General features: G+C 36.8%; 1 protein-coding gene across 4 annotated transcripts in view; it reads right to left on the bottom strand.

The window, feature by feature from the left end:
* Efa6 (Exchange factor for Arf 6) overlaps positions 1-25,615 on the bottom strand; it is a 593,207-nt gene that overhangs the window by 318,302 nt on the left and 249,290 nt on the right. The gene's annotated exons all lie outside the window — the stretch shown is intronic.

The raw sequence follows: 25,615 nt of genomic DNA, 5'->3' as shown, positions 1-25,615 counted from the left end.
TTATTTTTATTTTCCTTCCTTTCCTGCTTTATTTACTCCTTTCTTACTTTCTTCCTTTCCTTCTTTCTTTCTTTCTTTCTTTCTTCATGTCTTTCTATTTTTCCTTCCTTTCCTGTTTTATTTATTTATTTCTTACATCCTTTCTTTTTATTTCTCTCTTCTTTTCTTAATTCTTCTTCCTTTCCTCCTTTACTTCTTTCTTTTTTACTTCCTTTCCTTTTATTTCTTTCTTCCTTTCTCTTTTCCCGCTTTATTTCTTCCTTTCTTTTCATTTTTTTTTCCCTTCCCGCTTCATTTATTTCTTTATTACTTACTTCTTTCCTTTATTTTTTATTTCCTCCTTTCCTCTATTCTTTCTTCGTTCCTTTATTTTTATTTTCCTTCCTTTCCTACTTTATTTACTCCTTTCTTACTTTCTTCCTTTCCTTCTTTCTTTCTTTCTTTCTTTCTTCATGTCTTTCTATTTTTCCTTCCTTTCCTGTTTTATTTATTTATTTCTTACTTCGTTTCTTTTTATTTCTCTCTTCTTTTCTTAATTCTTCTTCCTTTCCTCCTTTACTTCTTTCTTTCTTACTTCCTTTCCTTTTATTTTTCTTCCTTTCTTTTTTATCGCTTTATTTCTTTCTTTCTTTTCAGTTTTTCTTCCCTTCCTGCTTCATTTATTTCTTTATTATTTACTTCTTTCCTTTATTTTTTATTTATTTTCTCCTTTCCTCTTTTCTTTCTTCGTTCCTTTATTTTTATTTTTCTTCCTTTCTTTTTTATCGCTTTATTTCTTTCTTTCTTTTCAGTTTTTCTTCCCTTCCTGCTTCATTTATTTCTTTATTATTTACTTCTTTCCTTTATATTTTATTTATTTTCTCCTTTCCTCTTTTCTTTCTTCGTTCCTTTATTTTTATTTTTCTTCCTTTCCTGCTTTCTTCCTTTTCTCCTTTCTTTCTTTCTTCCTTCCTTTCTTTTTATTTCTCTCTTCTTTTCTTAATTCTTCTTCCTTTCCTCCTTTACTTCTTTCTTTCTTACTTCCTTTCCTTTTATTTCTTTCTTCCTTCCTTTCCTTTTATTTCCTTCTTCCTTTCTTTTTTCCCGCTTTATTTCTTCCTTTCTTTTCATTTTTTCTTCCCTTCCTGCTTCATTTATTTCTTTATTACTTACTTCTTTCCTTTCTTTTTTATTTATGTCTTCCTTTCCTCTTTTCTTTCTGTTTATTTTTCTTCCTTTCCTGCTATATTTATTCCTTTCTTACTTTTTTTATTCCTTTCTTCCTTTGTCTTTTTTATTTCTTTTTTCCTTTCCTTCTTTCTTTCTTTCGTCTGTCAATGGTGCTTTCAGCCTCATACCTCTTGGTCAAAGTTCACGTTTTCCTCGGTACAAGGCACCTTTCAGTCCGACTCCCGTAGCATGGCGTCATCGTAACGTTGTGCCTCTACTTAAGACAACACATCACATCACTGTCTCTTACATAAAGCCTTGAAACACATTACTCTCCACATGTTTTTATTCTTCATTCCGCTGAAAATTATTGAAGAGCACTTGTGAAAGTGACGTCACTATCAATGTACTCCCTCGCCTCGGTCGTAAACCGTCCGTTCCTCGAACTCGCCACAGCCGTCTGTGAATGCTATCACCACGTCACACCTGGCTGCTATGTGCGCTATGCTGTAAACGTGGTTATGGCTTGAAATTAGATCCATATGCGATTTTATCGTCTTTATCTAATCTAATCTGACGTGCAGATTACACCGACTAGAAAGCGGAGAAGCTCCGCTACATACCCATAAAGCATCCCCAACTCACAGATAATTTCATCGAATTTCTCCCAAAAAGAACACGTTCAGCCGACATAACACTCTGAGTAATGTCATTTTCAGTTCCCTTTAAAAATCCCGTAACGTACAGCATACTATAACACTCAGATTCAATATCCGTTATAAAGCACTATACGTAGAACGAAGACAAGGTATTGTAATGCTCTAAATAATCGATTTTGAAATTTCTGCAGAAATATAGCTTTTCAGAACACACGGCTACATATTACAGGTCCAAGCTATGTCTAGAAGATGTATAAATAAATACGTAGATGAATTTATTGGGGATCATCAGTGTGGTTTTAGGCGTAATAGATCGACTATTGATCAGATTTTTTGTATTCGACAGATATTGGAGAAAAAATGGGAGTATAGGGGTACAGTACATCAGTTATTTATAGATTTCAAAAAGGCATATGACTCTGTTAAGAGAGAAGTTTTACATAATATTCTTATTGAATTTGGTATTCCGAAGAAACTAATTCGATTAATTAAAATGTGTCTTAGTGAAGCTTACAGTAGAGTCCGTATAGCCCAATTTCTCATGCTTTTCCAATTTACTGCGGGCTGAAGCAAGGAGATGCACTATCACCTTTACTTTTTAACTTCGCTCTACAATATACCATTAGAAAGCGTAAGGATAACACAGAGGGTTTGGAATTGAACGGGTTACATCAGCTTCTTGTCTATGCGGATGACGTGAAAATGTTAGGAGAAAATACATAAACGATTAGGGAAAACACGGAAATTCTACTTAAAGCAAGTAAAGCAATAGGTTTGGAAGTAAATTCCGAAAAGACTAAGTATATGATTATGTCTCGTGACCAGAATATTGTACGAAATGGAACTATAAAAACTGGAGATTTATCCTTCGAAGTGGTTGAAAAATTCAAATATCTTGGAGCAACAGTAACAAATATAAATGACACTCGGGAGGAAATTAAACACAGAATAAATATGGAAAATGCGTGATATTATTCGATTGAGAAGTTTTTGTCTTCTAGTCTGCTGTAAAAAAATCTGAAAGTTAGAATTTATAAAACAGTTATATTACCGATTGTTCTATATGATTGTGAAACTTGGACTCTCACTTTGAGAGAGGAACAGAGATTAAGGGTGTTTGAGAATAAGGTTCTTAGGAAAATATTTGGGGGTAAGAAGGATGAAGTTACAAGAGAATGGAGAAAGCTACACAACGCAGAACTGCACGCATTGTATTCTTCACCTGACATAATTAGGAACATTAAATCCAGACGTTTGAGATGGACAGGGGATGTAGCACGTATGGGCGAATCCAGAAATGCATATAGAGTGTTAGTTGGAAGGTCGGAGGGAATAAGACCTTTGGGGAGGCCGAGATAATATGAGGATAATATGAAAATGGATTTGAGGGAGGTAGGATATGATGGTAGGGACTGGATTAATCTTGCTCAGGATAGGGACCTATGGCGGGCGTATGTGAAGGCGGCAATGAACCTCCGGGTTCCTTAAAAGCCGTAAGTAAGTAAATAATTTTATCAGAAAGTTTATGGCGAAGTGCATCAATATTGATTAAAAACGCAGTAATCATAGTTTACGAAACGATGGTTAAACAGTAGCCGTGGTTAAAATGTAATTTATGTGCACCATTCATAATCACCGATTACTAAAACTTGGCTAGCTGACACCTCATTTAACCAGAGTAAAGTCTATGATGGTACATTGTTTCTACAAAATGACTAAAGGAAGGCATCCATACCGCTGCAAAGATAATAGTCAACGTCTAAAAACGACTGCGCTCACTATGTTCTACATCGAAATGAACGTATCCTACATTTTCGCGTTGCCTTTGTTTGCCTTTGGGCGCTGTTATATTTGTGAGTTCCATTTCTTTGTTTTTCAGTACTTTAAGGTTAAAATCGTACAAAATGGAAAATTGAATCCAAAAATGATTATATCCCCATGTTAGGTTGAAGTATCGATAGACTTAATTACTAGATTTAAATGTAGGCCTATTATATAAAAAAGATGGAATATCCATAAAGGAAAAGGATGCAGAAAATTGGTAGGAATGTGTGTACGATCGTGGACTACACCAGGGAATTGTGCATTATCCTAAGATCCATCCATAACCTCTCTTTGTTCAGCCAGTGACATAGAGAAAGAGATACTGGTATTCGAGTATTCCCTCTTAAAATACAGAAAATAATAGTTACATAGAATCGTAATATAAGCAGCCGATCCGTAGGAGAAATATGATTGTTCAAGGAATCCATTTGTAGATTTTGATAAACGAAATCCCTCCTGAAATTTTCTGTCACCTAATTGCTCGCAAGAATTCTCTCTTTCCACTAAAGAACCTTCACGCTCAAGCTCTATCCAAGCAATTCAAGTACTGTACAATAATAATCGTCTTCGAAATAATCACCAGTGGTTTTCGCCGCCATTTTGCTTTACTTGCTTTACTAATCGCTGGTTATCTCCTTTAACCGCTCATATTTGGCCGGTTAGAGATTACTGTGGTTAACCTCCTATTTAAGTCGTAACCGAGGTCGATCCACCGTAAAAATGCTTAATCAGGGATTAGGTGACAATTTTAACCGATGGTTACACTAACCGACGTTGATGCACGTGGGCATTAAAGTTTTAAGGTATACTCGTACAATCACCTTGGTAGTGGACACCCCTGCCAACATCTCGTGTCGCACACGCGGTCATCAAACGTCCCGGTTTATAACTCAGTGTTATGACTGACAAGCGTCGTGTGGTTCGGCCTGTTTAAGAATTCCATTCAACTTATTTACACCGCATTCCCGGCTATTGCATTTGCACACTTGAGCCTGGGCACGCAATTTCCTCCCCTTCTGTGCTCACCCAGCCATTTCACAACTTCGATGTCACAAAGAAAGTAAATACAAGAATCAATACAATCTAGATGCCTGATACTCTCATTACACGTTTACGAGTTTCCTGACAATATACAGGGTGATCCACAACTCAGTTAACAAATATATACATTATTATTGTAAAGTGGTTTCATTTACAAACCAGAGTTTAAGCTAGAAAATAAATAATTAATCCACAAATGAAAAATTATATTAGTGCAAATTGCGAAATGCTTGTACATTGTGTAAGAAGCTAAAACTAATAAAGTATGCAAAAACAAAAAGTTATGTCATTGAATTGGATTGAAAGAGATGAATTGGGAGGACAAATTTAAAAGGTACGCAAACGCGTCCTTGCAAGGGGTTCGGGGCTGTAAGAAACTAAATATGTGAGCTCCAAGCCTGTTGGCCACTAGTCTCACTCCGGGTTATGCTGCTCCACTGAAGGGGCTCTAGAAAATTTTGAAGGGGAAAACCGAAAATGGACGTAACCTCTTAGGTACCACCCTAGATCATATATATAACAGATAACTCCTCGCTACGTTAAAATCGGCAGCACTTTGAAGAGAACAGCCGAACAGCCGCTAGGATCGCCACCCGTCCGCCGTAAACGAACACGAGATGGCAGCATAGTCGCTAATGCAATTCAAATGGGTAGAGGAACATGGGGTAGAACCGGGTTCCGGGGTGAAACCGGGTACATGCTTATCTTCGTTGGACACCCCTGAAATTTACCGTTTGGCAACATAACATTTCGAGGACACAGTGAACCATTGTCAGTGCAACCCTCGTGCGAGCAGGTCAACGTTTTCTCTAGTTTCAACCCGTATTGTGTTTTGGTTGTGTTTAAAGTTATTTTTCAAGGATTCCGTTTCTTCTAGGAAGAGTGAAGCCGAAGTTTGTTATTATTTCCAAGTAAGTACAATGAAAGAGGGTTTCATTAGCTTTAAGAATATGTCAAGCAATTGACAATTGGAAGTTCTGTTTTTGTAAAAAGGACTTAAATGTGAAACAGTGTGGTCTGGGGTAAAACCGGGCGGGGTGAGATCGGGTACCCGGTTATACCCCTATCCACTGTTTGTAATGAGGCTGAGTTGCTAACCATATTCATGTTACAATTTATTTGAACATTATGACATAGAACTTAATGAGAATTCTGATTGCAATAATGCTTGATATTTTATAACAATTATTCATTTGAACTAGGTATAGCTTTCATTTCTGACTGAAATATTACGAGACTGAGGTTTACAAAATATTTTTTATAACACTCCAAGAAATTAAATTTGAGAACAGATTGTTGTTGTTGTTATTGTTATTATTATTATTATTATTATTATTATTATTATTATTATTATTATTTCTAGAAAAAGTGCAAGAATGCCACGAAAATACATTCGTGTAACAAGTAGGCAGGCTTGGTCAGAGGAAAATATGGGTCTAGCCATTGACGCTGTTTTAAATAAAACAATGGGATATAAAATGGCAGCTTCTTCACACAATGTGCCTCAGTCGACTCTGGAAGACCGTGTGAGAAAAATAAAGAATGGGTGTTCTCGTGAAGATGCCGCTAAGAAAGGTATTTATTTATTTATTTATTTACCGATTTTATATAGGCTAGAAGCGCGTTACCGCCACTTAATTAGATAAGCGTATTATTATTATTGTTATTATTATTATTATTATTATTATTATTATTATTATTATTATTATTATTAATTTGATTTTAGGAATGGGAAATTTCAAGTGCGTCTTCAGTGCTGCTCAAGAAAACGAACTAGTGGAACACATTAAATTGATGGAGAGCCGCTTGTTTGGCCTCACTAGATTTGACGTGAGGCGACTGGCATATGATCTGGCCCAGAAGAATAACCTTCCACATAAGTTTAATGATAAAGAGAGATGTGCAGGTGAGGACTGGCTAAGTGGCTTTATGCAACGCCATCCTGATCTCTCCCTCAGGAAACCTGAAGCCACTTCTGCAGCTCGAGCCATGGGTTTTAATAAAGCTGCAGTCTCAAAATTCTTCGAGAACCTATGTGCATGGAGAAACATCAATTTCCACCCACAAGAATTTTTAATTTGGATGAAACAGGGCTCACTACTGTTCCGAAGACTCAGCCAAAGGTCTTGGCCCAGAAGGGTAGAAGGCAAGTGGGGACGTTGGCTTCTGCTGAAAGAGGACAGCTGGTGACGGCAGAAATTTGTTTCTCGGCGGCTGGCCAATACATCCCTCCTCTTCTGATTTTCCCTAGGATCAGGATGAAGGAGGAACTCCTGGATGGTGCACCACCAGGAACTATTGCCATATGCCATCCCAGTGGCTGGATGCAATCAGAAATCTTTGTTCAGTGGCTGAAGCACTTCATCCAGTTCACGAAGCCATCCAAAGAGGAGCCAGTGTTGCTTCTCCTTGATGGTCATGCTACGCATGTGAAGAACCTTGAAGTGATTGATCTGGCTCGGCAACGTGGAGTAATTATTCTTTCTTTTCCTCCCCACTGCACTCACAGGTTACAGCCACTGGATGTGAGCTTCATGGGACCACTCAGCACCTTCTATAGCCAGGAAGTGAAGATGTGGCTACTTAATCATCCAGGGCGGGTTGTTACCCAATTTCAAGTGGCCAAATTGTTTGGTTTGGCTTATGCCCGGTCTGCCACAATTCAGAATGCCATTTCTGGATTCAGAAAGACGGGCATTTGCCCCTTCAATGCAAATGCATTTGGAGACAATGAATTTGCAGCAGCCGAAACGTCGAACCGTGCTGAGGAACAGGAGCTTGAGCAGGAACGTCGTGCCGAGACGACAAACACCCCACAGCATCAGGGGCCTACATGCAGTTCCTTCACCGTTTCTCCAGTTGATGTAATCCCTGTTCCCCATTACCAGAGGCCAACATCCACAAGGCGCAAAGGAAAGAGTGCTATAATAACAGACTCTCCCTATAAGAACGAACTGGAGAACTTCAATTCGTCGTCCAAAGGAGTTAAACGAAAGCTACAGTTGGCATCTGTTTCGTCCGAAGTAGACATCAACTGTGATTCTGACACAACTCCATGTCTTCTCTGCAAGGAGCCCTACTCAGCTACCAGCAAGTCTGATGGTTGGGTAAAGTGTCGAAATTGTGGAAAATGGGTCCACGAGGGCTGCACTGGTTGGGAAGAAGACGAACTGGACGTATTCGTTTGTGTTCCATGCCTTCGTAAACGAAAATACCCGGTTTTACCCCAGGAAGAACCCGGTTCTACCCCAGTATACGGGGTAAAACCGTATGCTGCAATTTTTTTCATTTCTATTTTTTTAAATGCGACAGTGTAAGAGTGACTGTTAAAAAAATTACCACAGTGTAAAGGATTCTTTAAATTAGTGACATAAAAAATTTGGTTTGAATAGCATAAACGCATTATTTATTAAAAAAAATATCCCTTAAGGTCCCGGTTCTACCCCATGATCCCCTATTATGACGTGACTCCTTATGTAACAACTAGATGGCAGAGTAGTAAACCTGACAAAAGTTGTTAACATCAAAGCCTATAACCCCGACATATCTGTTACATATATGATCTAGGGTACCACATATGCGAGGGGGACGGAAATGTCATCAAAATGATCATGGGACGGGACGAGGAGGAGATGGCTGGTGTAAATCTGCACATTGAAATGAACTGTATCATTTCGCAGTGCAGGAGGAGTCGAGAAGACTCTGTCATCTGTTGTTCGATGACAAGGCAGGTGAAGACCGCCAGGAGAGACGCCGTGAATTCTGAATCTGCAAATTGAAAGGTCCTTTCGCATTGAGACTACATGAGTGACGTTGCACATGTATTTCATAATTTTATAGACTCTGAACTAGGGCATTAAGTTGTTTGTTAGAAAAAAGGAGAACTTATGGGAAAGGGCATATAGGTCCGTGGGCCATTTTCTTAGGGCTCATCCCGACATTTGTCTTAACGCCTTAGGAAAACCACGGAATTACCTTAGGTAGGATGAGTTGTCTCAATATAAGAGACTAGCCAATTTGGCTTTTAGGTAATAGGTCGATTGATTTATGAATTTACTAGCCGTACCCGTGCGCTCCGCTGTACCCGTTAGAAATAAATATAAAGTAATTACATAATTAAAATAGGACATTTGATCCAGGGAACATTCGTGTTTGACACAAGGATAAATCGTTTAATATGTTACTTAATTTAAATTGTATTTAAAATATTAAAATGCGATCATTTTGATCCAGAGACCACTCATTTGGTGCAATGACAATTCCTTTAACATGTTTCTTAATTTTTATTACCAATTATTTTTGGAAAAGCGAAAATTAACAGAAAAATTTTGGCTACAGCTTTATTATTATGTTTATATTATATTATATTACTAGCCGTACCCGTGCGCTCCGCTGCACCAGTTACAAATAAATATAAAGTAATTACATAATTAAAATAGGACATTTGATCCAGGGAAGATTCGTGTTTGATAGAAGGATAAATCGTTTAATGTATTACTTAATTTAAATTGTATTTAAATAATTAAAATGCGATCATTTTGGTCCAGAGATCACTCATTTGGTGCAATGACAATTCCTTTAACATGTTTCTTAATTTTTATTACATGCATCCATACTTTAATGAAGACTCACATATCATTTTGATTTAATGTGTATACTTTATTTTACCTGCTATATGTTTCCATTGAATTATGATAACTTAATTTTAACCCTTGTTTTCTACGTATTCAGTAAATGGCGCTTGGGCCACTATGGTTCTGAACCCTTCAAATAACTTAAATAACTTAAATTATATTATATTATATTATATTATATTATATTATATTATATTATATTATATTATACAAAAATGTGTTGATAACGGATGTACACCGATAAGTAAGTTTTTAATTTGTTATGGGGGCTCTTGAATCTCAGGAAGAACAAATTTTATTTTACAACAGCGCAACATAATCCGCTTGCCTCATTACCCCAATTGTTTTGCATTGCATTTAATGCATATGTATTTTATGTATTTTAACGCGATTCAATTGAGCATAGTTAAAATTTGGATTATAAAATAATGGAATGCTTAGCTAACATATTATTACTGCATACTAAATCAATACACTCTTGTGGTTCGTGAATTCTGTGAGATAAACATTATTTTAAGAAATACAGGAAACGAATACACAGAATAGCCTATCAAATTGTTTGTGCATAAGAAGCTATTTTAATCTTACCTGTCCTCAATTCACTCCGAAGTTACTGTAATAACATTATAGCATTATGTCCATCTAGAGAAACTACACTTTCCAATGGTGAAATAATAATTAATTACACAAATCGGTTAATTTAGCTTCCGATATTACTTCATACAAACACAGAAACATTCTCTGTAGGCTATGATTCATAGCTTTCGAGTGTTGTTGACCAAGGCCCCTTATAGACGAATTCATTTGTTTATTTCATTACACCGCCTTAGATGGCAGTTATTTTAATTTTGAAACTCATTTATCTCATTAAATATCAGTCCTATCAAAATTTTTCAGAGGATAAAACTTATCGGAAGTGATTTTTAAAGAAATTTTTGTTATGTAACATTTTTCACAAAAATCAATAATAAGCGAGATATTTCGATTTATTTAATTCAGACCCCCCTTATAACCCCCCTTTTAAGTAATGTATTTTGAATGCCATATAGCCTAAAATCTAAGTTACAATGAACTTAATTTATATTCCAATTTTCATCGAAATCGGTTCAGCCATTATCGCGTGAAAAGGTAACAAACATACAGACAGAAAGAGATACAAACAAAAATTTCAAAAAAGCGATTTTCGGTTTCAGGGTGGTTAATTATATATGTTAGGACCAATTATTTTTGGAAAATCGAAAATTACCATAAAAATTTCGGCTACATATTTATTATTAGTATAGATGATAGATCTAATTATCAATTTAGAGTAAGCGAAGGGGTCATGGGGATATGAATGCAGGTCCGTGGCCCATTTCTTTTAGGGCTCATCCTGACATTTGTCTTAGCGCCTTAGGAAAACCACGGAAAAACCTTAGGCAGGATGAGTAAGTTATGTGACTTGTTTCTTGGAGTTTTATTACTTTCAATCCATCTTATCACACTCAAAGACAGTGGTTCCCAACTGTGTCCCGCAGCTTCATGGAGTGCGTCGCAAAATTTTGGAATTGAAAAATAAAAATGTTATGCTATCCAGAAAGTCTCTTTACAACATATTTCTTTTTATTTACAACGAAGTCTTTGAAAGTTCAAATGCCATTATATTGATTTCACCAGAAAAAACCAAAATAATGGCATTTGAAGGTACAAACCCAATCCGAAGCAAAATTGTTGTTGAAAATGTGATTTTAGAACAGATAAATTCCTAATAATTTGGAGGAAATATTGTTCCGGGGCCGGGTATCGAACCCGGGACCTATGGTTAAACGTACCAACGCTCTCCCACTGAGCTACCCGGGAACTCTACCCGACACCGATCCAATTTTTCCCTCTATATCCACAGACCTCAAAGTGGGCTGATAACAGTCAAGCAACCAACATTTGAGTGCACACTGTGTGACTTTAAATTGTGGTTTTCTGTTACGTACAGTGACGTGTATTATGCAAATTAAGCTTTCAGGAATAACTCCCTGTAAAGCCAAATATTAGATAAATTCCTTTTCATACTTACGGTGTAATATATCATACGAAGGAGCGAATGATGTAAGCAGAAAAATTAACAAATTTTTACAAATATTAGGACTGATAAACCATACCCTAAAACCAAGTTTAGTACAGAAACATTCCAGAATAAAACTATATAAAACCCTTGCTCTACCAACTCTCCTCTATGGAAGCGAAATTTGGGTTCTGAAACGAAGAGATATCAGCAGATTAAGAGCACCTGAAATGAAATATCTGCGACGACCTGCAGGATACACTCTTCTGGACCACAAGAGGAACGAGGATATACTGCAGGAACTCAACATGCAACCACTGGAAGAAAAATTTACAGAATACAGAAATAGATGGCTTGAACACATTTCTCGTATGGAAGCTGGCCGGACACCCCAAGATGTGCTAAAATACCACCCTCAAGGACAACGACGACGACCTGGACGTCCACAGAAACGTCTATTGGATCCTGTATAGCTGGGACCGAAACAGGCCAACAATGGCCTAATTTATTTAGTTAAAATATACCCATTTGTAAATTGTCTTCGGAGTTTGTAACTAATACTTGCCGTCTGCGAAAAGAACTGATTTTACTCTTATGGAACTTGAAATTTCAATTCCTAATTTGTACTCCTCACACCAAAGGCGTATTATTTCATCCATGTATATATTGAAAAGACTTAGTGACAATGGGCAACCTTGTCGTACTCTTTGATTTATGGATTTATTAAATTTTATATTTATTTTATTCTTAGTGTAAATATTGCAAATGTTTTGAAGCAGGATGTTTGTTATATTTCTTTTTTGCAAAATTTCCATTAATTTAGGTATTTTGATCATATCAAAAGCTTTGATATAATCAATAAAGGCTAAATGCATTTCTAAATTAAACTCACGTCTTTTTTCAAATAACAATTTTTATAATCATTGAATATTTTGGCATGTAAATAATTACAATACATATCAGAAACACGGGGTACATATAGCTATAGTCTACACCATCTGGGTGATTAACCTGTAACTTTCTTCTGATGAATTATTTATACCAACTAAAATTTTCCTGTAATCATGATCTTTTAGGCTGTCATCCCTATCAAAATCATCACCGTTTTCACTGTTTTGCTCCTGATAAACATGATTACCTTTAGCTGAACGCTTATGTTTCACTACACTGTTCTCCATCTTGAAAATGAGAGTTGTGGTTATTTACTGCAGAAGCATGTGGATTGTTATAAAATATAGCCTACATTGTTCTGCCATTTCCCAGTAGATTCATGTACTACTTAAAGAAAATGAAAGTTCTTGTTTAGAGACCGTAAGTTAGGCATTATGAATCATTAAAATAGGCAGGCAAGAAGGCATTATAAATAGCTAAAATACGCAACAAAAGGCAATTACAAAAACTTTGCACTAGACCCACAACCTTGCACCTTCCACAAAGGGATTTCGGCAGCAAGAAAAGCGAATGCAAATTCAGATTTTCGACTCGATGTTGCAATTACTGTTGGAAGCAACCAAATCTTCTTCCCAGTAGCCTTGGAAAGTCCATTTTTGTGTTTGATTGTACTGATATGTTGCGATATGAAATATTTAGCTAGCTACAACAACGTTGCAATGAAAACTGAAAGAAAAATAACGTTAAAAATAACGTTAGATTCGCACTCATTGTTGCCTCGTCAAATAAACACAAGCGATCATTAAAACGCTTACTGTTATACATTTTTGCACGGCAGCACTCATTGTTGCAAAGAGAATATGAACTGACTGAAAGACAATAATATACATTCGGTGAAGTTATAGAAATAAATTAAAATATACCTGTAGGCAGTTTTTAATAATAAATTAATAAATAACAGATAAATAATCAAATAAAGGAAAAAAGCATTTATTTTGTAAATCAGGCATATATATTAAAAAAAGGGCAACATAAAACTGTGACGTTTCAATCACAAAGTTATAATTCGTATAGATTTACTTTCAAAATGAAGATAGATTTAATACATTTAAAAAGGCATTCTGCCAAAGTTCCGGTCTCTGGATATAACTGTTTGCACCAAAAGCATTGAAAATACTGGGTGTTCTGTTCAAAGTGTGTCGTGGCTTGCTGTATGCCGTCATGTGGCTAGTCGACGAGCCTAGAGAATTCAATCTTCCTACACTTCCGCAGAGGCGTATTACCTATGTGCCAGAGAAGTTGCCTGGCAAGTACGGCGGTCATTCTGAAGAGTACTTACCGATAGTACGGTAACGCCGGTAGTGGCAGGAATGTGAACTGTTTCGAAACATGTACTAAGGTGAGTTTTCTTACTGTCGAGATATGGGGAGAGGGTTAAAACGATTACTTACGTATTTGTTGACATTAATTTCGACGTTCAACATGGACACGGAGCATTTGATTTGTGTCGTGGAATGTTGTGGTACGCAACCGATGATAACAAATACCCTGCGTACGACTTGGCCGTGCAAAACACAGTTCGAAAGAGGTTATGGTAGCACACAGACCGTACAGACCGCCATCTGTTGCTACGACGTTCAAGTTATACCGTGCACGTTCTCAAGTTCAGATTGAACGCCTTGATTAATAGGCAACTTCTCTGACATTAAAGCTGAAACTCGCTTCAAATCGCTGACTCATCAACAGTGATGTCATGACACTCTTTGAAATGAACATCCAGTATAAAATGTGAGGGTTATCATTATATTTACCCCCGAGGTCTTCACTTATTCTAACAACACAACACTTTCTCTTTTTTCTTTGCGTAACGATTGACAAAGCGAAATTAAAAATAACAGTGAGAAAAATACTGCTTGAACGAATATCCTCCTCTACATTTTTCCCTTTATTGTAGACTGTATACGCAGAGAACAATAAGTTGCAGCTTACACACGGTTAGCCCCGCGGTGTCTGCTACAATATTTAATTTTCCGGGAGGCCTCACTCGACTGGAGGTCAAGAATCCCTGCCCGAGCACTCTCCCTTGTTTTTGAGATCACAAACGGCAAATTTAATGCAGCAAACACGTGGAGAAACACGCGTACTCGTGACGTGCTTACAGGTCTGCAACTCATCCTGGGTGGCGTAAAATGATGCACATTCAGGCCGTAATACCCAAGACCGAGCGAGGCAATTCTACCCCCGTGCTGGATTATGACGCACCTGAGGTGAACAGGTAACACCCCCCAAGAGAATAGAGGGCTAACAACAACCCACCCCTTAGATTAAACTGGTACTTCAAGTCTACCGCTTGATTAATTATAGTATAATCTTGGATCACTACAACACGGAGTAGGCGGGGAGAAGGGGTGTGAGGCAATAATATGGGGAAAACGAGGGCGGCTCGTGTCACCCACACTGTGCTTTGTTTACTCGGGTAGCGCTCCAAATGTTTTATAAAACAAAACTTAGTTAAAGCTTTCATTAATTATTTTATATACAAAACTTCGCAGTTGACTGACGAGAATGTACCTCATTATATGAGATTTAAAGTCCTTGTAGTAGCTGAGTGGACTAAACCAATGACCTCCCATACAGGCAGTCCGGATTCGAATCCCAGTCAGGCCTCGAATTTTTCATCGTAAAATGTATACTGGAACTTGTGGCGGACAAATTCGCAGCCAGAATTACAAATGTTAGGCATTCTACAGTACATCAGCCCGTCAGATGTCAACTTCATCATCATCATCATCATCATCATCATCATCATCATCATCATCATCATCTTATTTTCTTTATCATCATCTTCTTTTCATCATCATCATCATCATCTTCTTTTCTTCATCATCATCTTCTTTTCATCATCATCATCTTCTTTTCTTCTTCTTCATCATCTTCTTCTTTTCTTCATCATCATCTTCTTCTTCTTTCCTTCATCATCATCATCATCATCATCATCATCTTTTTCTTTTCATCATCATCTTTTCTTCTTCATCATCATCATCATCTTCTTTTCTTCATCATCATCACCTTCTTCTTTCCTTCATCGTCATCATCATCATCTTCTTCTTCTTCTTCTTTTATTCATCATCATCTTTTCATCATCATCATCGTCTTTTCTTCATCATTATCTTCTTTTCTTCATCATCATCATCATCAGCATCTTCTTTTCATCATCATCTTTTCTTCTTCTTCATCATCATCTTCTTCTTTTCTTCATCTTCATCATCATCATCACCATCATCATCATCTTCTTTCCTTCATCATCATCATCATCTTTTCTTCATTATCATCATCATCTTTTTTTCATCATCATCACCTTCTTCTTTCCTTCATCATCATCATCATCTTCTTCTTTTCTTCTTCATCATCATCATCATCCTCATCATCATCATCGTCTTCTTTTCATCATCATCATCATCGTCGTCGTCATCGTCATCATCATCATCATCATCATCATCCAGAGGGGCCGGGTGTATCATGAGGTTTTCCCCCGGTTTATTGAGGTGATTCCTGGTGTTATGTGGAACAAAAAATGTAAATACAGTAATGGGCTGACATTCATAATTAAGGAGTTACGACAATTTGAAAAAAAAAAAAAAAACAGAAAAACTTTTTATTTGAGGATATCACTGACAAAAATGGAAATCATAGTTAGAATACAAACAAGTGTTTCATTTTGTACCAGTCTCTTGCATGTAGAGTGGATTTAAAGCAAATGTTCAAAATTTCTTCCTGCTTCTGAAAGCAAAGATTCGCACGTGTGAACCGCGCGTGTAGCATTTCGTAACTTCACATGTTCGTTCCTTATTGTCTCTGCGACATCGAGAATGCGTTCGAATATTATTGGGAATAAATTTGAATAAGAAACAAAAAAAAAAAAAAAAGTTTCCTTCCCAGGCAGGATTCGAACCACGAAAGTCTTAGTTACCAGTTTATCGTGCTCTGGAGTAAACAAGGCTCTGAAACCAGCTACAAGGGTCGGTACGGTTTTTTTGCCACTACTGTACGTATCAGCCAGACCCTCAATCAGAGGCAATGTAGCTAACGAAGAGAAATTAATACATTGATACACCTTATAAGTATTATTTTATTGAGAATTGTAATTTGCGGAAATAATTAAGTTAATTAATATCCATTATCTTTAAATTATTAACATACATACATACATACATACATACATACATACATACATACATACACACACACACACACATACGTCCGCCTACATTATCGACCCGACAGTCAGGTTCGAGGAACAGGGGCAACAGTCTGCTGAAGTTCATATTGAATTAGCACTGCAGTTAAATTATTATATTGTCTACAACTTCAATCAATCCCCGCCATGGATACAAAATAAATCTCCAACAATCTTCGTTGACACCAATATTACAAAACAGAAAAGATAAAATGAATCTCCATAAACACATGCCTCTGTTTATAACGAAATTATATACATTATTCAAATAGCAAATGGTATAGGCCTACAAGTTATGTGTCTATTACTCACATCACCAGCGACATATTCCGTGAATCAGTGGACAGGAAGGCCACACTTACCTAGAAAGAAAGAGAAAATATGTAAACACAAGTTTCACAAAAACACTGTGTCGTATTATCTTCAGAATAGGAACCTACTTAGGTACGGCAACACGTTTATTTGTTTCCCTATAAGACAAAAAGGATCTTCCCGCTATGATTTGAAGCCGCTGTAATATTCAAAGCCCAAAATAGAAGACACTGAGCTTAATCAAAGACTCAGAGCACAGATACACAAGATAACGCGTAATTTAGTTATTTAAATTCACTCTGTTTGGTTTGTTGTTGGAATTCATGCCGAAACTCACTGCAAAAAAAAAAAAACTGTAAATTTGTTCTAAACAACAGATAGATATTAAAGACAAACATTCATGTGTCATTTAGGAGTGCCTTGCAAGTTATCATAAGGATGATTCAGAAAGAAATTATAATTTCATAATTATCAGTTGTCTCTGTTTTCGTTTGCATGTTGTTTCTCAGTGACCAGAGCGCTCTTTTCCCCAGTACAAGGCAGTGTTCCGCGATAATCGTCAGTCATTTGTGATAGACAACTTGAGGATGACTGCCATTGTGTACTGTAATTCTTCTGCAGTTTGCGATACAGCATTAATTTATACTGGTGAGTACTGCATATTGTTTACATTCACATATAATATTGAAACGTAATTAAATATTTTTCCGTTTTTTGGTCACATATTTTCCCCGATTTTTAGCACATAAAAATAAAATTTTCCCAATTACACTGAACAACAAGAGTTTTTGCTCCGACTTAAAACAATGTGTCCCTTATGGTTTGGTGTGCGCTGAATCCGAAAATACATCTCTAATTCTTCGTATTACGTAAGGTTTTTAAGATATACTATGATTTCACTTTTCAATAAGCGCTTCCCCAGGAAACATCTGGCGCGTGTTAGGGGTATAAACCAAAACAAAAGCTAATGCATTTTATGAGTTTGTCTTATTTTACGGTTTCTTATGGTTGTTGGCATGTTCTTTTGTACTTCTAATAAATAAACAGATATTGTTCCCTTCTATTAAATACATTTCATAACAGTTCAAAGTCAGGTCTAAGCAATGAACAAACAAGGGTGTGGTTTTCAGTATTTAAAGGAACAATTTACCAGTTTGAGTGAAGGCAAATTAAAAGAAGGCATTTTCATCAGTCCACAAATTCACAAAGTTATGGCTGACCCTTTGTTTGAGGAAAACCTTTCTGTTACAGAAAGAATGGCATGGCGCGCTTTGAAAGACGTTTGCTCAAATTTCCTTGGAACTTCTAAAGATATATTTACATAGAATTTGTTGTAGAAACCATGTTAAGTGCATATGACAACATGGAGTGTAATAATGTCTCTCAAAATAAACTTTTTACATTCTCATTTGGATTTCTTTCCTCCTAACTTTGGAGCGGTAAGCGACGAGTATGGGGAAAGATTTCATCAAGAAATATCTGAAATGGAAAGACAATATAAAGGAAGATCATCATCCAGGAAGCCTTCAGACTATTGTTGGTTCCTTGTAAAAGACAGTCCCGGGTCTAGTTATAAACAGAAGTCATCCAGAAAATTATTTTAAATGTAATTTCAAATTCCGGGATGTTTATCATTATACGCATGAAATATTTTTATTGTTATTCTGTTTTAAACTATGTAACATCATTTTTGTATCCAATACACATTTTTAAAGTATTATGAGGAATTTTGAATCCCTAGTGTGTTGTAATTTTATCAGTAGCAGTGAAAAATAAAAAACAAATAAGTTTAGCCATAAAAAATTCAATTCATTTTCCCCGGAGAACGTAATGGGGCAATTTGGATTTTAAATTCAGATTTAGGGCACACATATTAGTAATATTCACCCATTTTTATTTCGGAGCGAGACAAAAAGTAAAAATTTGTTGTTCAGTATTATTAGCACGTAAAAATCCGAGCCCTAATGATAACTTTACACTCTTCGATATTACTGTTGACACTACACTTACCTGGGGAGATCATATTGATTTTCTTTGCAAAAAAAATTGTCAAAAATATTTCTTCTGCGAAATTTAAAAATGTATGTTCCGAAGAAGTATATTAGAGTTGCCTATTTTCATAGCACACTTTCTTTCGGAGTAGGCTACTTTTATGCGGTAATTGCACTCATATTCATAAGATTCTTATGTTACAAAAAAAAGTCTGTGAATTGTGCTACAGAACGGTGACTTTCCCCCAAAAAGAGTCGACCAATCCGTTCTTTGGGGAAGAGTACACTTCGGTTTTCTTCCGAGTTTTAATTCCTTCCTATCCGTCTCTGAATAACCTCTTAGTTTGGAAAGGAAAGTTAAAAAGGAACCACCATACATCAATTGTGCTAATTTGGCGCTATTCTGGTAACCAAATAACGATTACTATCTCTCTAAACCTTTACAAATAGATAGCGAGGATTTTGTAATGCATTAGGGGCGCTATATTTAGCCCCACGACAGTCATTATCATATTACAACAATCTTGAACCTAGGGTACGGATTTTCTTGGCCTCAGCCGCCTCGAATTCTATCACTTGGTTGACGTAAAATTAGAATGCACCAAGACACTCCCATTAGCTCCCAACACTCGCGGCTCTACAAGACTTCTGCCGGAAACACCTTCAGCAAACATAGGGTGTTTCCAACTCGTGTTACTAACCTCATCCATCTCCCAACAACAAAGGAGTAGGATTCACAGAATAGTTCGTAATGGCAGGCCTTATCACTCCAGAGATAGCTTTTTAGCTGCAAATTCAGCGTACACAGATAACGCTCCTCACAGGCAGTGACTTCTGGCAATATTCAGTGTATAGTTACTGATCAAATAACTGCTGTTAAACAACAAATCAACATATTTTCACGTAAAATAACATTTTTGTCAACTGATAGACTATTTATTGTTCCAAATACAGGGACATCACTTTATTTTTACTTGCATTTTTATTGTACATACCAGCGTTTCTGAATGTACTTGACTCCCACCCCTTTCACTAATGTTCTTGCTCCCGTCAGCCACACAAACTTACGGCCGCTGTTGCATTCGAAGTCTGCTAGCAGTGAAGTAAACAGTACAGAGTATAGTGTGTTTCAGAAATATGGTTGCGTTTTCCATAGAAGGAAGAGCTATATATTATTGAAGCTTATTTCCAGGTGCAGGTATTTATGGAGATTAACTTTATCATTTGTGTTTTTTAAATTTGATGTCGGCGGAGATTGTTGGAGATTGATTTCTACTCTTGGCGGGTATTAATGGAAATTTTGGAAAATACAATTATTTTGGAATTGGAGTATTAACTCAGTATGAATATTACTTTCCAAATAATTAACATTAAAGGTTCGTTGGATTCTGGTAAAGGTGCGGTATGACCCATAGACAATATTTGTTGGATTGAGACTATTTAACACACATGCATTAAACACGAAAGAAACTTGCAGCCCTCAAATTAACACTTTCAAATTATTAGTGAAATGTTGAATTTTCCGTCTTTTTTGTTCACTAATGTAATGAGAACACCTGGAATACCATGCAATGTAGCCTACTTCGATATTATAACAAATTCAAAAGAAAAAATAGTCCGAAAAAAGAACTCAGAATATCAAATTCGCTATAAAACGACACAATAATAATTCGCGAATGTGTTCTTATTTCGCTATTAGAACTCTATTTCGCGATTTGTCGTGATTATTTTATCCACATACTATTAATCAGAATCACTTAATTCGTAAAGATTAGTAAAAATCTATTGTATATCTATTATGTCGTGATTTTCGCGATCTCCATAAACACCTGGCCCTGCTTATTTCGCACAGTACGGTGTGTAGCATGACTGAATAACTTTACCTGTGTGGACTGAGCAGAAGTGAATATTAGAGTTACCGAAAGTACGGTAATATGCTGAATAAAGTAGCCATTATATAATAAATTCAACTGCCTTAAGAGTTGAGTTTGTGAAAAAAAAAAATTGTTACTACTCTACTGTATTTTGATAAAATACCGTAAAAGTAATAAACAAACTGAAAATCGTAGTATCGTATTTCCCTGTAACATAAGTGGATACACTACTTTTCTCTCCTCCAATAGCTAGTAAAATGATTTGTTTACATATTGCACTAGTAACACCAAACTCCTGTAATGGAAGAGGGTAACAGTGTTTCCGAGTATAGACAGGTTAATGTTAAAAATGTTGGTAAAAATAAAGTGATGTCCCTGTATAATATTCAAGGTATACATGACTATTCAAATAAGAACACCTCCATTTAAACGAGGAAAAACGTGAGTGGTAATTTGAGAAAATCCCTGATTGCGCGTAATGTCTATACTGGAAACAGGATAAATAAATACAAGGCTCGTAGTGTATCTTTAACTTACTTACTTACTGGCTTTCAAGGAACCCGGAGGTTCATTGCCGCCCTCACATAAGCCCGCCATTGGTCCCTATCCTGAGCAAAGATTAATTCATTCTCTATCATCGTATCCCACCTCCCTCAAATCCATTTTAATATTATATTCCCATCTACGCCTCGGCCTCCCCAAAGGTCTTTTTCCCTTCGGCCTCCCAACTAACACTCTATATGCATTTCTGGATTCGCCAATACGTGTTACATTCCCTGTCCATCTCAAACGTCTGGATTTAATGTTCCTAATTATGTCAGGTGAAGAATACAATGCGTGCAGTTCTGTGTTGTGTAACTTTCTCCATTCTCCTGTAACTTCATCCCTCTTAGCCCCAAATATTTTCCTAAGCACCTTATTCTCAAACACTCTTAATCTATGTTCCTCTCTCAAAGTGACAGCCCAAGTTTCACAACCATAAAGAACAACCGGTAATATAACTGTTTTATAAATTCTAACTTTCAGATTTTTTGACAGCAGAGTGGATGATAAAAGCTTCTCAACCGAATAATAACAGGCATTTCCCATATTTATTCTGTGTTTAATTTTCTCCCGAGTATCATTTATATTTGTTACTGTTGTTGTTAGTGATACGTAAATTATTTAAATCAAAACACAGTAACCTAACTTTGTGATAACCCTATACAATACTGTCCTTGTTTTTGCTTACACTTTGGGGTCTAATTATGAGCCTAAGACACCAGTCTAAAAACAAAGCCATGTCGTTTAAAACCAATCGCAGTAATGAGTTCCGACTGCCTTTGTAACATCGCACCCAACTGCATTCACACCACAAGCAACACTTGTCACCGTGTTGGCCTTCAACCGACACCTGTGGATGATACATTACCTCCGTCAACTTCTGTTTATTTACGTACCGATGTTAATCAGCAACTGTTAATTATCTGTTGACGACATCATGTAACTACTTCAAGCCAGAAGTCCCATTTATTAAGGGAAATAAAAAGGAAAATGTCCTGTGAACTGCTAGAGGCTTCTCTTCAAGTCCCAAACCGAACACACACTGATCTTTCCGGTAGAGAAAGCAGCTTAGGGACAGGTTTTCATTTCGAGTACTTCAGACTGGGATCTCCTGCAGGCCATCCTAGTATAGGTAATAATCGCTGTCGTACATCGGAAGCCAAACAGGAGGAGCTTCTCTGATGCGAAAAACCAGTACGTACTTGAATTAACTAGTCTATTTTTGACGTATAACTATGCCCTTCTCCTCATTAACAATTAGTACGGGGGAAGGGTAACTTAGAAATTGACCGTCACATAAAAACGCAACCTCCCCTCTTTCTACCTTTTCTCCTCTTCACCTTCTTCTCACTTTCTTCGTCTTATCTTCACACTGTTCTCTTTGTCTTCCTCCTGTTCTCCATGTATTCCCCTCGTCTTTTTCTCTTCCTCTTCTCTTCCCTTGTCCTCCTTCCCTTCTAGTCCACCTTGTCTTCCCCCTGTTCACTGACTTATTCTCCTCATCTTCCCTTTTTACTTCTTGTATTTCCCTTGTTCTCCTTCCCTTCTAGTCCACCTTGTCTTCCCCCTCTTCATTGACTTATTCTCCTCATCTTCCCTTTTTACTTCTTGTATTTCCCTTGTTCTCCTTCCCTTCTAGTCCACCTTTATTTCCCCCTGTTCACCGACTTATTCTCATCTTCCCTTTTTACTTCTTGTATTTCCCTTGTCCTCCTTCCCTTCTAGTCCACCTTGTCTTCCCCCTGTTCACTGACTTATTCTCCTCATCTTCCCTTTTTACTTCTTGTATTTCCCTTGTTCTCCTTCCCTTCTAGTCCACCTTGTCTTCCCCCTGTTCACTGACTTATTCTCCTCATCTTCCCTTTTTACTTCTTGTATTTCCCTTGTTCTCCTTCCCTTCTAGTCCACCTTGTCTTCCCCCTGTTCACCGACTTATTCTCATCTTCCCTTTTTACTTCTTGTATTTCCCTTGTTCTCCTTCCCTTCTAGTCCACCTTGTCTTCCCCCTGTTCACCGACTTATTCTCATCTTCCCTTTTTACTTCTTGTATTTCCCTTGTTCTCCTTCCCTTCTAGTCCACCTTGTCTTCCCCCTGTTCACCGACTTATTCTCATCTTCCCTTTTTACTTCTTGTATTTCCCTTGTTCTCCTTCCCTTCTAGTCCACCTTGTCTTCCCCCTGTTCACTGACTTATTCTCCTCATCTTCCCTTTTTACTTCTTGTATTTCCCTTGTTTTCCTTCCCTTCTAGTCCACCTTGTCTTCCCACTGTTCACCGACTTATTCTCATCTTCCCTTTTTACTTCTTGTATTTCCCTTGTTCTCCTTCCCTTCTAGTTCACCTTGTCTTCCCCCTGTTCACCGACTTATTCCCCTTATCTTCCCTTTTTACTTCTTGTATTTCCCTTGTTCTCCTTCCCTTCTCGTCCACTTTGTCTTTCCATTGTACTAAATGTCTTCCCTCTGTTCTCTGACTTATTCCCCGTATCTTCCCTTTCTTATCCTTGTCTTTCCTTTATTCTCCTTGTATTCCCTGTTTTCCTTCTCTTCCTCTGTTTACCTGATATTCCCTTTGTTCGTCTCTTCCCCTTGTTCTCCTTGTATTTCTCTTATTTACCTTTTCTTTCCCTTGTTCTCATTGTGTTTCCATTGTTCTCATTCTCTCCTCTAGTTCTCCTCTTCCTCTGTTTAACTTATCTTTCCTTTGTTCTTTTCTTCCCCTTGTTCTCCTTGTCTTTGCTCTGTTCTCCTCTTCCTCTGTTTAACTTATCTTTCCTTTGTTCTTTTCTTCCCCTTGTTCTCCTTGTCTTTGCTCTGTTCTCCTCTTCCTCTGTTTAACTTATCTTTCCTTTGTTCTTTTCTTCCCCTTGTTCTCCTTGTCTTTGCTCTGTTCTCCTCTTCCTCTGTTTAACTTATCTTTCCTTTGTTCTTTTCTTCCCCTTGTTCTCCTTGTCTTTATTTTGTTCTCCTTCTCTTTCCATTGTTCTCCTCTCCTCTTGTTTCCTCTTCCCCTGTTTAACTTGTCTTTCCTTCGTTCTTTTCTTCCCCTTGTTCTCCTTGTCTTTGTTCTGTTATTCTCTTCCTCTGTTTACCTTATCTTTCCTTTGTTGTTCTCTTCCTCTTGTTCTCCTTGTCTTAATTTTGTTCTCTTCTCCTTGTTCTCCTTCTCTCCTCTTCCTCTGTTTACCTTGTCTTTTCTTTGTTCTCTTCCTCTTGTTCTCCTTGTTTTTGCTTCGTTTTCCTTCTCTTCCTCTGTTTATCTTGTCCTTCCCTTCTTTTTCTTCTTGTCTTTGTTTTGTTCTCCTTATCTTCCCATTGTTTTCTTCTTCCTCTGTTTACCTTATCTTTCCTTTGTTCTTCTCTTCCCCTTGTTCTCCTTGTCTTTATTTTGTTCTCCTTCTCTTTCCATTGTTCTCCTCTCCTCTTGTTTCCTCTTCCCCTGTTTATCTTGTCTTTCCTTTGTTCTTCTTCTCTTTCTCTTATTTTCCTCGTCTTCCTCTGTGTTTCTCCTCTTCCTCTTATTTACATAATATGTCCTTCGTTCTCCTTGCATACCCCTCGTTCTCATTTTATTCCACTTGTATCCCTTAAATTCTCCTTGGCCACCCTTGTTTTACATGTTCTCCTTATTTTCTCGTTTTATATACCTTACTTAACGATGCTATACTTAATACTACGTTATTTACAGTTCACAGAATTTGTATAACGAGATGGTATTTGACAAAGTCTAGAAATTATCATGGCATGTAATCAGACCTACGTGACATTTGCCTTACGATGGGTAAAACCTAAAAAAGAGAGCAACAAACTGTGTATCAGCAGGCAAAACACCTGACTTACGCCGGTATCTAGAAAGTGCAGTGAATAACATGGACTGCAAGCTGGACAGCCCTGAAACGCAAGTCTACATGAGGTATGCACAGGTAAATTAATCCTGTAATTATATTATTGCTGCAACTGTTCCTGTATTGCACTCAAGGGATACCGGAACGAGTCAAAAATATGCAAGGCAAGTAAAACAGAGCAAGCATTTGTACGCCAACCTCCACACCGTAACACTAATTATGAATTAATCATATAAATACTACAGAATTTACTGCACGTGCCTTCTTGTACAGTATGAAAAAAAAGTAAAACCCGGAATGCAGATTCTTCCATCCAATATATGGCCCGCTATGATACCTCTCTGTTCATTATAGAAATACTGTTATTTTCTAACGAGCAATCGAAGAACACAAAAATAAATTAACTGTAAATAATACTAGTAATAATAATAATAATAATAATAATAATAATAATAATAATAATAATAATAATAGCATTTGCATTATAGCAATAGGAATAATAATTATACTAGCAATAATAGTAATAATTATACTAATACTAATGATGATAATAATAATAATAATAATAATATTGGTAA

The sequence above is a fragment of the Periplaneta americana genome, chromosome 4 (genome assembly GCF_040183065.1).
Source record: "Periplaneta americana isolate PAMFEO1 chromosome 4, P.americana_PAMFEO1_priV1, whole genome shotgun sequence".
NCBI classification, from domain to species: domain Eukaryota; kingdom Metazoa; phylum Arthropoda; class Insecta; order Blattodea; family Blattidae; genus Periplaneta; species Periplaneta americana.
This window is presented reverse-complemented; position numbering and strand designations above follow the sequence as displayed.